The sequence below is a fragment of the Thermobia domestica genome, chromosome 2 (assembly GCF_964235325.1).
Source record: "Thermobia domestica chromosome 2, izTheDome1.hap1.1, whole genome shotgun sequence".
Classification (NCBI taxonomy): Eukaryota; Metazoa; Arthropoda; class Insecta; order Zygentoma; family Lepismatidae; genus Thermobia; species Thermobia domestica.
Window position 1 is genome coordinate 258,162,265 of NC_137455.1, and position 12,612 is coordinate 258,174,876.

The 12,612-nt window shown below is 34.6% G+C and overlaps 1 protein-coding gene across 3 annotated transcripts in view; it reads left to right on the forward strand.

Moving 5' to 3' along the window:
- Nckx30C (solute carrier family 24 member Nckx30C) overlaps positions 1 to 12,612 on the forward strand; it is a 524,219-nt gene that overhangs the window by 234,885 nt on the left and 276,722 nt on the right. The window lies entirely within an intron of this gene.

Below are 12,612 nucleotides of genomic sequence, written 5' to 3' on the forward strand. Positions count from 1 at the left end.
TGATGAGATCTATTGATTATCTCATGTATATCCATGTATGTATTGTATCTCTATGTATGTCTTATCTTTGGACACCTTTTCGCTAGACGCTAAGAATATTGTAGAATTTCAGCAAAACAAAAGATGGATTTCCTTTATACTATATTTTATTTGAAACTTTATCTACAACATAGTGGGGGAGACAGTGCTTCAGTGATAGATCACTTATCTCCAATGCGTGGAGTCCCCGATTCGATCCCAACTCACATCAAGTGGGATTTGTAGTGGAGAAACACCATGTAAATAGGTTTTCTTGAGGTTCTCCCACTTTCTTCATACCACCATTTCGTTCATTATTATCACCGTCCCCCTCAGTCTAGGGTCATATTCGTAAGACATTAAACTAGCATTGTCATATCATTTACTTAGTGCGCATAATACTTGAATGCCATACATCATGTCGTAGTAACATTTTGTATATCTAGCGTCAACAAGTATAAATAATTAATGAGATGTTCTATACATTTACTTTAAAAATACAGAATTTTAATATGTTTTATAGAAATAGATATTCAAAAATATTTTGAGTAATAAATAACTTAATAATGCATCCATTACTAGTGAGCTATCTAAACACAATTTTCTTCTAGTTCTTGTATTCTTGCATGTTCAATTGCTCTCTTGAAAAAAGTTATATCTGCTTCGACATATCTAATAACGCTCTTGAAAAGAATTCGCGTGACTCTCAGAAAATATTTACACACAAGGGAAATCGTTTTATATATTTCATATGCAAACATTACTAAAAGGAGTGTTTATAAGAAGAGGAAATTAAACTGATTACAGTAATCGCAACACAAATGTTATTTTCTAGAGCTAAAGGGTATTTACTTCCTATAATATTTCAACAATTTTAAATGATAAAGTATTGAATGTCATGACTACACATATTTTACGGTTATTAATGGGATTTCTACATTAAACAACACTATTGTAGTTCAAGATTAACGTTCCATAAAACCTTACTTGATTAAGGTGTGACTTTTAACTTTAAACAAAACTTGAATACCCATTTCCAAAATCGTGTTTGCCTGTATGAACCAATAACATAAACTTATCCTCAGTATTATTCATTTTGTTGACCTAGGTAAAATTACTTGCTTGTTTCGATCGACAGCTCTTGAGTCACTAAACTCCACAGTAAGAGAAAAATGAGTTCAGTAAAAGTGAAGTAGTATAGAGAAATAGTATGTATTTTAAATAGTTTATTTATTTTATTTCCAAGTAGAATATGAGAACTAACTAAGGGTAATCTTATACGACAAATTTAATACATAATATTTAAAAAATACATAACCAAATCAGTGGCAGTAAAACGTAATTTGACAATGAGTAAGCAACCAATCTGAAAGAGAAACACACACACACACACACACACACACACACACACACACATATATATATATATATATATATATATATATATATATATATATATATATATATATATATATTCCAGATCCATATTTCTAATTGGATTAATCCTCTAACTTAATCTTATCATGATAAATTTTGTTAATAATAACTTTGGAACATTAAATAAACTATTTTGAAGTAAAGTAACACTGCGTCATTAAACTATATCTTTTATTTGTACAGAAATTATTTTATTTCACTGCTATTCAAAATGCAGATAGGAGCAATGATTATTTATTTTTAATTTTTTAGTATGCTTGAAGTGTTTGGGTATATTTTAGCTTTTGGGTATATTTTACAGTTTTTTACTTCATTTTTCATTTTTATCTTATAATTGAGTGTGTGCCCTAAGATAGTGATGAATCCAAGGGGTGGCCCAGTAGAAAATATTTCCGGAGATTAAAAGTTCTCCCTGAGAAAATTCTGTTTTTTTTTCCTTCTTGTGTTCCATAGATCTAATTTTTATGTTGATTACATAACAAATGCATTTTTTCATTTCCTGTATACATGTACACTCATGTCCAAAATTATTGTCGCATGTCTATAAATATGTTGTAGGATCATAATTTGATAACGAGTTCGCCCGGTATTTCTTATAATGTTAGTATGTGTATAATCGGCAAAGACATTTATGTGGCAAATTTTATGTCAAAAGAGCAGTAAATAAGAACAATAAAACGAAAATAAAACTTTCTTGTCCATTTAGCAACATTTTGTTTTATTCATTCTAATTTTCGTATTTATAATTCTTTTTGCATGAAATTTACCAGAAATATACATTTCCCGATTATACACATAATATCAGTATTAAAAGTACCCTGCAGAATTATTATCAAATTATATTCTTACAAGGAGACAGCTATAGATATGCTACAATAATTTTGGACATGAGCGTACAAGAGTGCTGTGAGAAAGTAGCTTGAGCTCAGATCCTCTTTTTCATGACACGAGTTATTTTTCTACTCCTTTCTTCGATTGTCTGTTAGTAATATCTATTTGTGTTTCATGTTAATGTGTGTATGTGTGTGTGTGATGGGGTAGTTTTCCTTTCCTTTGATGTTTGGTTTTATTAATTAGTTTATTTATTTATTGAGGAACGATGCAGAAGGTTGTTAGATGTACTAGCAAAATAGTTCATGAAGTATTTATGAATTCAATGGATTTCTTCGTATATCTGTATACTGATTAGCGATGACTATAGTTATACCTTAGTTGCCTCTATCATTCTTTGTCAGTTGTTGCTGAATATATTTTAATAAGAAAAAGAAACATTCAGCATTATATATTGTCACGTAACAGTTCCCTGCTAGATTCGTGAATCGCATCTTAGTAATAATGTATTTTGCGGAAAAATTAGTATTTTAAAATTTTCACTTCAGGTTTACATAAAACTGACGTTGAATAATACAATCCGTGGTTTACTTGAGTAACGAGACTGTAAAATTAGAAAAACCTCCCAACCGAGCACTTCTGGAGAAGTAGGAGCAACTCAGAAATCACTGTAAACGAGCTTCCTGGGATGAAACATTTTAATTTGGTTTGATTGTGAATTTCACATGTTCACACATTAAATTATCTGTTACCACTCCACAAATTCTTTTCCTATTTAAATTGCAATTTGGTTATCTTAACCCCTTGCTTACCAAATTAAAATCTTCCGTTAAAGGCAAGGATATGAGAGTACTTCATGGGTTGCTCCTATTTCTCGCTGCATGCATTGGTTTATTTAAAATTCTGTAACTACTGTTACTTTATATCTTTTCTTTTTGCGATTCAGAAAATAAATGTTAACAGACGTTGTTAACAGTTTCAGTGTTAAATTCTGTTGGAAGATAAGGGAAAGAATGATTTTTTGGCCGAGAACCAAGCATACGCGCCTCCACGTTCGCTGTGCCGTAATTAAGAACCTCTCATTTACTCCTCTTTCAATTCCTACTACTTCCAGTTTTAGTCTCCCTTAGTAAAGCTTCTTCGATATCCCTCTCTTATTGTTATTCTTCGTGCGGTTTATAAAGTCCTTCGTTAGTGTTACTGTCCAGGAAATCATATGAGCAATTTCATCTTTGTGAAAGGCTTCTTCAAGGACTCAGAATTTAAATAAAAAACTTCTGGAAATGTTTCAGACCTATCTGTCCATCTATGCATATATATCAAGCAACTATAGGAAATAAGTTATTATTAAGAACTACTGGGTATATCAGTCATCAGTATTTTTATTTACCTTTTTAGGCGGATACATCCGCAGTTAAGGGGCAATGGGTCAAGATTCAAAACTGTATTATATTACAAAGCCATTTATAACGAGCTCGTAATAAAATTCAGCCAAAAATTTATGTTCCGCATGCTTCTCATACATTATACGTGTGAGTTTTTCTGGTTTAGATTTAATTTAGCATCGTATTCAGAATTCTGAGATCACGAATATCGTCTTTTATATTCTGTTTCCGATATAATCTATTAAAAGAAATTTGAAATACTGACTAATAAACTTTAAAAATAGTCAATAAATATTTTATTAATATTGGAAATTACATATTTGAGCTTTGTCACTATGCACGTGTTTTGATGTTCAAATTATAAACATGTAATTGTGTACGACTAGCGTGTGATATTTTATGATTATATTGATTCATAAGATTCCACGCATTTATGATTTATTAGTCAGTATTAACTGTGAATAACTCTCTTAAACCCTTGGAGACCGCTACTTCTTTCGTGATTCTATCAATATTGTGGGAAAATTTACTAAAATTTCCCTTCTCGAATTTAAAAAAATCCGTAAAATTTACCTATGCATCAAGAAAACCGAAGAAAAATTCAAAAAATGTCCTGATTGATGTGGAACAATTTATGCAAACTTCCGCTTAATAACACCTATCATTCGAGATAAAAGTATTATTTCTGGGAAATTCATTTAGTTTTTCCACTTATTTTTACTACGGTTCTAAGAACCTAGATTTTATTACCATTGCAGTCATAATAAAAGATTTAACACATAAAGCATGATTTTTTCCTATTGGGTTTGGTTCAACTGTAATACATCCACACAAAATAGGCACTATTTGTTGCCCTTTAGAGTTCTGAAGCGCAAAACCATACACATTCCTGTATCAACGAAAACACTTAGCAAGACGTACATTTAAATCTGGCATTTATCTGGCGTCATAGCTCGTTTGCTTACTGCGAGATGGAAATCAAGGATTTAAGAGAAGAGAAAGTACAGTGCTTAACGATTTCCAAGGAATAAATGAGTTGTTTTGACATGAAATATACTCTTTCATTATTAATATTTCTTAAATCTGCCGTCCAGGGATTAATACAAGTATCGATTCGCGCTGCACGGATCAAAGACGGACATTGAGAAAAGCTGAAATATCTAAGCTGAAAACATTTGAAATGTGGTGTTGGCGCAGAATGCTGCGTATATCATGCACCGAAAGGAAAAGGAATGAAGACGTACTAAAGAAAGCTAATGAAGGACGACAATCATGAAGATAATAGGAAAAAGAAGAAACAGCATGCTTGGCCGTCTTATTCGACATTCCTATTAGATCACTGTGCTGATAGAGGGAAAGGCAGAAGGAAAACCAGGAAGAGGAAGACCAAGGATAAAATATCTAGATGCAGTTACGAAAAAGAAGCCTTATCAAAGTATCAAACAGCTCTCCTAAGCGAGAGAAAAGTTTTAAAATTTCCATGTTGCCCACCAACCTATGGTTGAGGTGAACAAGAAGACGACTCAATGTTTAGACATTTAGAAACATAAGTACTATTAGCTATTACGACCTAACTTTAAGCATTGCTCTAATAAACTATTTCGCCCCAAATAGGATGTAACTCTATATCTAAGACGTAAACTTTAACTTTCGAAATTTTGTCAGTTTCTTTCTTCCTTCTTTCATATAGCACAGCAAAATCTAAACCACGAAAGTTTTGTATTAATTTCTATTTTTCTTTCTCTATACGTTTAAAATCTAGCTACGCAATTATTACTTTCTTATTTAACATCTCATGTTAAATTTTCCCAAATTAGAACTATAACTCCTACATAAGATAATAAGATTTTATATTTTTCGTTTGCTGTTTATTCCGATATTTTCAAAGAAATTATTAATGAATTAATGCATATATAAGAAATTGAAGTAATAAAATGATAGTATGCATGATATCAGTATATTGACTAGTTCTGATTCGGTATATCGTATAAGTTCAATATGACTTACATTGGACGGAAACACAACAATGGATGTAAAATATAATGGCTCACGATTCGATTAAGAAACGGTTCCACTGTGTAAACTATTTGAATTCACATAAGTCTATTTGATTGCGAGTAAAGAATAGGTCAGGAAGCGCATTTGAATGTGTTGTCAGATTGTTTTTTTTTTTTTAATTAGACAAAATACTGCTTAAAATCTGTAATCAACAGTAAATATTTCAAGTAATAGGATTGAAATGACCATTAGGCCATTTGAGAGAAAGCTAAATGACTATCCACAACCAACTAAAGTATACATAATTATTAAAATTGGTATAAGGAACTCTAAGACAAACTAAAATTAGTTACATTGAACTTTTCTGACCTATTTCAGTTCAGCCAGAAATGTTACATGACCTACTCACTTAAACTTTATGGAAGACACACATATAAAGTAAAAACGTGTGCGCAGACTTTCTGTATACTTGATCTTAGGTTCAATTTCGAATGAGAATAGAGCTCTCTCCACTGACCTAAACGCTAGCGCGAACACCTTTGCAACACGTGGTACCGGACTTAATTGCCGGTGGGAGAGCATCACAAACTTCAATGCGTTGCGGTAATTCGGATTCCATAGTAGATCCACGTCTTATGTAACCTTGATGCTGAAAATGGACGCTAAACTTCGACAAAGCCATTGAGAATGTTAATATTACATGTTATTCTTATCTATAAGTTGTTTAAGGAAATTACATAGGCCTATTGGTTAAATACATTTCGTTATTATCCTAGATATATAGTTGAAGTAATCATGCAAGCAGTCGTTAGAAAAATATTTGAAAAGTAAAACTGAAACAGTAATAAACCGAGAAGAAATTTAAGCTAAAATGTTAAGCAGGGTGAAAAAGCGTATAAACAATTGGAAAGTTGCTAACAACGTTGTATAAACTTGGATTCCGATGTATACGTGAAACTTCCTCTATCAGCTTCCATTAGCAACCCATGTTTTGTGTATGGCTGTGTCATGTGTCCAACATTTAGCGGAAGAGCGTGTCGTTTGCCGTCAGCTGCCGTCGACAGCAACCACTGAAACACCATTCGCCATGTTTGTGAAGTTTCAGACAAGTCTAGAGTTGCCTGGAATCACGACAAACTCACAAGAGAAAAATAAAGAAAGAAATCAAACAGATGTTGTCTTTGCTATGCTATGTGACTATGTTGATGTACACAGAATTTTTTAAATGAAAGCCTCATTCAAGTATAGCAGTAATATTCGACTTTGCCAGTTAGCTATCTGTATATGCACACATGTAAATAAATATTATTTAAGAAAGTTTGTAGTTACTAAAACCCTAGCATAAAGCGCTTAAGCAGAATTATTATATTTGGGCAATGTTAATAGTAGTTGTAGTTAAAACAATTCGATTTGGTAGTTCGGCTTCTTATTTAAAATAATTAAACACGCTTTTAAGCGTTCTTTACATTTGTCCTAGAAGGAAAGAGAAGTGGGAAGAAAAGTACGTGAGGTTTGTAATCATTACAATGATATTTATATTTATATTTATGTTCATATTTTGTAATCCCATAAGATTAGAGACATAAAGAGAATACAGATTTGATACTTGGACTTTTCATTTAAAATAATTAAATGCATGTTTCAGCATCTTTAGATCTTTGATGTTGAATGATATAAAAATGGTTGGGGCTAGTTCACTAAGACATTCATGTGCAGTGTTACAGTTTTCTTCTAGATTTCGAGCTTAGATGAATTCTATGAAAGGTGCAGAAGGAAAAACGTAAAACATTTCCCTGAGTAACACGTGGGGGCGTTCATTACTCGTATAACCCTTGTTTGTAGTTTCATGAAAGTTACTGAGTAGAAGGTGGGTTAACTCTGACAGTAGTACATTTTTTCTTCATTTCCTCTGGAACATTATTACAGGTATACCTAAGTTCTCCTTCACTTAACTCTGAGACTATATATATACAGTGCCGGATCGAAGATTGTCTGAGGGGGGTGCACTGATAACTACAAAATAACCAATCACACTGAAACTATTCAAAGTGACATGTGACAATATTCTTTACCCCCTGACAACACTGATGCATAAAACGGAGAAAGGTATTTCAAAGAGGGTCGCAAGTGTTATGCAGGAAAAAAATGTTCTTCTCTTCTCTAACTCTCTAATTTTTCTCTCCTTCTTTCTTCCCTACTTCACAAATGTTATATTGCTTTGTTTGGTGAATCCTTTTCCTTCAACATTCAGAAAATCAAACTATTACTTTTGCAAAGTTCTCCTTTCTTTTAAGCCCCAAACGGAAACATTATGACAAAATTTTCGGAAAGGGTTGCTATTTTCACTCCTAGCTTCTCAGTTTAAATAGTGTATTTTACAACCAAGGGGGGGTGCACGTGCACCTTTTCACCCCCTAAATCCGGCCCTGCATATATATATATATATATATATCGGGTGTTGCAAAATAAGTGTTACAACTCTTGGGAGGTGAATCCTGCCACTGAGACAAGAAAAAAGGTTCTCTTGAACTTTCGGCTATCGTACATAGTTTCAGATCTACAAGGTGCCGAAAGCGTGGGAAATTGACTTTCGTACGCCAATAGTTCGGAAACTATCCAACATAAAGAGGGCGGGTAAAAAATTCACTGAAGAAGTCATACCTGTTCTATTGAATTTTGCATGTTTCACAATCCTACCATGCACGCGCAAGGGATTCCCCAAAGGAACGTAGGGAGTCCCGGATAATCTTCCAAATGAAACTTGGTCTAAATGGATATGAATTGATAGGCTTTCTACCAGGTAACAATAATTCGTTTGTCTTAAGTCGATATCTGGAACAAATACAAAATGGCGGACACCTTTATGCCCGTTGTGTGTGGTTGCATAATCGCCAGGTACGGATGCTGTCCAACAGTGACGTTCTGAGTATTAATTGTAGCGAATGTGTACTCAAATGCTCTAGAAAGACATCCGGAGTGTCGGTAGAGCATAAGAGATGAAGCAGAGCGATTCACATGTGTGGAAACACTTAACGGAAAATGCCCAGAAATGCACTCATACTCAGTAAACGTGAGTTCAAAGCGTCGGAAATGTAAGGATTAGCGTCAAGAACATGAAAGTCAAGTCACCAATAATATTCCCTCAAACCGACGCAATATGATGTGCACGGTTGCATACCAATAAGGATGCAACAACTGAGGCCAAGTTGAAATTGTGCAATGGACTCAGTAAGAAACTGGGTAAACTAAAGGAATGTCACTAGTGGGATCGCATGATCGATATTGAAATGTGGCCAATGTGTGTTGATATCAACTTGTAGCTAATGGACAAATGTCAACATGTCGCACTACTGCTGGGACACCATCTCACGTGCGAAAACTAGGAAAATAACGTTGTACATTCTGCTATTACATCTGGTGCACCTTTTGGTAGAACGTAACTAGGACACGATTGTATCAATGTCCCTCTTTGTTTGGGACATTGTCCCAAAGTCGACACATATGAAAAGAAATATCTTAATGCATGGTTCAAATTGTGATAGAGCGTGAAAATAACAAACTTGTATCATGTCTCACGTCTTCTGGGACATATGACGTACTCGATATCAAAATACCTCCAAAAATTTGTATCTTTCACACAGTACACATGCCAAGACAAAGACGAAAATGAACTAATTTGGCATATGTAACACTACCGCTGGAACACCATACATATGGAAAATAAAACATGAGAAATAAGAAGAAACGTCTTAAAGCTCTGATTGTTTACAACTGTGCAGTAGGAGTAACAAAATGTAACACACAAGCATGTCGGGAGGCTGTACAAGAGCGCTTGCCAAACAAAGTGGGTACTCCTCAAAGAAATGTATATAGAGAAAGTCAGGCTCCCTCGAGCCTCAGGGCTAGAGCGCTCGCTTTCGCTCGCGTGGTCGCAGTTTCCAATCCTACTGGGAGCCCACGGCCTCAGATTCAAGACCCGAGTAGTTATTTCCTATTTTTCCCACGTGGGACGGTGTCCCAGCAGTAGTGGCACATGTTGACATTTCTCCACTAGCTACATATCGATATCAACACACAAATTGTCCGCATTTCAATATCGATCATGTGATCCCACTAGACATTCATTTAGTTTACCCAGTTTCTTAGTGAGTCCTCTTCCACAATTTCAACTTGGCCTCAGTTGTTGCATCCTTATTGGTATGCAACCGTGCACATCATATTGCGTCGGTTTGAGGGAATATTATTGGTGAATTGACTTTCATGTTCTTGACGCTAATCCTTACATTTCCGACGCTTTGAACTCACGTTTACTGAGTATGAGTGCATTTCTGGGCATTTTCAGTTACGTGTTTCCACACATGTGCATCACCCTGCTCCATCTGTTGTGCTCTACCGACACTCCAGATGTCTTTCTAGAGCATTTGAGTACAAATTCGCTACACTTAATACTCAAAACTTCACTGCTGGCCAGCATCCGTACCTGGCGATTATGCAACCACACACAACGGGCATGAAAGTGTCCGCCATTTTGTATTTGTTCCAGATATCGACTTAATACAAATTAATTATTGTTACCTAGTAGAAACCCCATCAATTCATATCCATTTAGACCAACTTTCATTTAGCAGATTATCCGGGACTCCCTACGTTCCTTTGGGGAATCCCTTGCGCGTGCATGGTAGGATTGTGAAACATGCAAAATTCAATACAGCAGGCTTGACTTCTTCAATGATTTTTTTATCCGCCCTCTTTACGTTGGATAGTTTCCGAACTATTGGCGTACGAAAGTCATTTTCCCACGCTTTCGGCACCTTGTAGATCTGAAACTATGTCCGATAGCCGAAAGTTCAAGAGAACTTTTTTTCTTGTCTCAGTGGCAGGATTCACCTCCCAAGAGTTGTAACACTTATTTTGCAACACCCGATATATATATAAATGAAAACAGTAATGATGCTTTATTACAAACGTCGTAACGAAGAAACTGTAATAACGTAATTAAATACAATAACATTCTCCAAGATAATAAGATATACCCCGACACTGGACTGCGGTGGCTCAGCGGTATGCCGTTCACTTCTGGTGCATGAGGTCCTTGGTTCGATCTCAGCTCGTGCCAAATAAGTTTTGTGGTGTACAAACTCTGTGTACGTGGGTTCTCTCGGGAATCTCCCGTTTCCTCCTATTTGTTTCATTCCACCATTTCATTCATTTCTCAACATCACTGTCTCCTTTAGCCTAGCCGGCATACGCGTGGGACGTAAAACTTAACGACTTCATTTCACTTCTTACGCCGAAACCACACCTGTATATTTACAAATACTTGTCATTAGGGAAAAAAATGCATTGCAATATATATTATGTGTATATGTATCTATAAGTTAACTCGAGAAAACGTCTACATTTACTTATTCGATATATTCTCTACTATAGTAGACTAAACATCTAATATTGTTTCTTCCTTATAATAAGGACAACTTATGGAATAAGGTAGGTTAAAACTAACAAGTAATAGGGGTTTCATGAAAAATAACGACTAAGCTTTTGATAAACTTACAGTAATAATTTTCAATCTTATTTCTGTAACTGTGTCCTATCTTCGCGAGAGCAAACTGACTATTACTGTCGATATTGGCCTTTGACTACAAGAATATGCCTTCGTAGATTTAAATGTTTACGATCTAAGCTAGTAGTATCCTGAAGTCGAATTCAACCATAGTTAGCCATATAGTTCTTTCAACCGTTGAGCTGAGAAAAAAGGTAGTTGAAAAAGTATTGAGCCTTTGTGCACAAGATGACATTAGTATCCCAAATTTCAGTATATATGAGTCGCAGTGCTTCAGGCATGAATCATTTGACAGCTTTCAGCTAAAAGCAGGTAGATGAGCAGAAAATGATTGGATTCTTACAATCAGATTAAGGTATTGTAAAGATTAATCAACTTACCGCAAAACTGCGCTACAATTTATAATTATATTTTGACAAATTCTGTACAGACTCGTGAAGAAATTTGTGATGTTTATGGGCAAGGAATGACCAATCACAGTAAAGTCAAGCAACACCGACATGTAAGAGTCATAACATACGCAATAACCTAAACATCCATCACTAAACTGTCCTAAACCATTTGGAGAAAGCTGGCTTAAAAAATCATTGCTGTTTTATTACCACATGATCTAACTAAAATGCGTTTACTCGATCTAATTTCTATCTGCTAGTTTGCAAATTTCTAGTGATATGTGAAACGCAACGAACTCGAGCCATTTCTAAAGTGCTTGATCAAAGTGGATAGCTTACGATAACAACGGGCGAAAAAGATTGTAGTCAAAGTAAGGAAAAGTTCCACAGTCTGTAGCGAAGCCCACACTGACGCCCAGAAAGTTTATGCCGTGGGTGCGGTGCATCACGAGCTGCTATTGCTGGGCTGAACATGAACTGCCGACCATTTATAATGTTATTTTCAAATCACAATTTCAATTTCGACCTCCAATGGCTCAATACATTTTAGTTAACCTTCTATTTGGATTCATCTTAATTAGTGGTGGATGAAATTGTTCTAAATACCAAAGGGATTCGACGAGTTGCTATTTTTCTTACGCATTTTAAAACTTTTTTTTTCTTTGAACACAAATTGCAAAATAATTTTCTTACTGCCAATAAAACCTTTCATAAAAGATATTCTAAAGTATAATCATGATAATGAATTTTCTTGCAATAAGAAATGTGGAAGGCACAAATACAACAATATGAAACACTTTGTAATGGTGTTTTATTATATAAATTGAAACATTTCTCATGTATGAAGTACATCTTTAGTTTTTACTAATTATGTTGAAAGTTTCCTTTGGTACAAAACAAATTATGTTTGAACGACTTATTCTTAGGGTATGTCAATAACAATTCAAAGTTACGTCTTTCCTAGCTAATTTAACGTGGGAGAACCAGG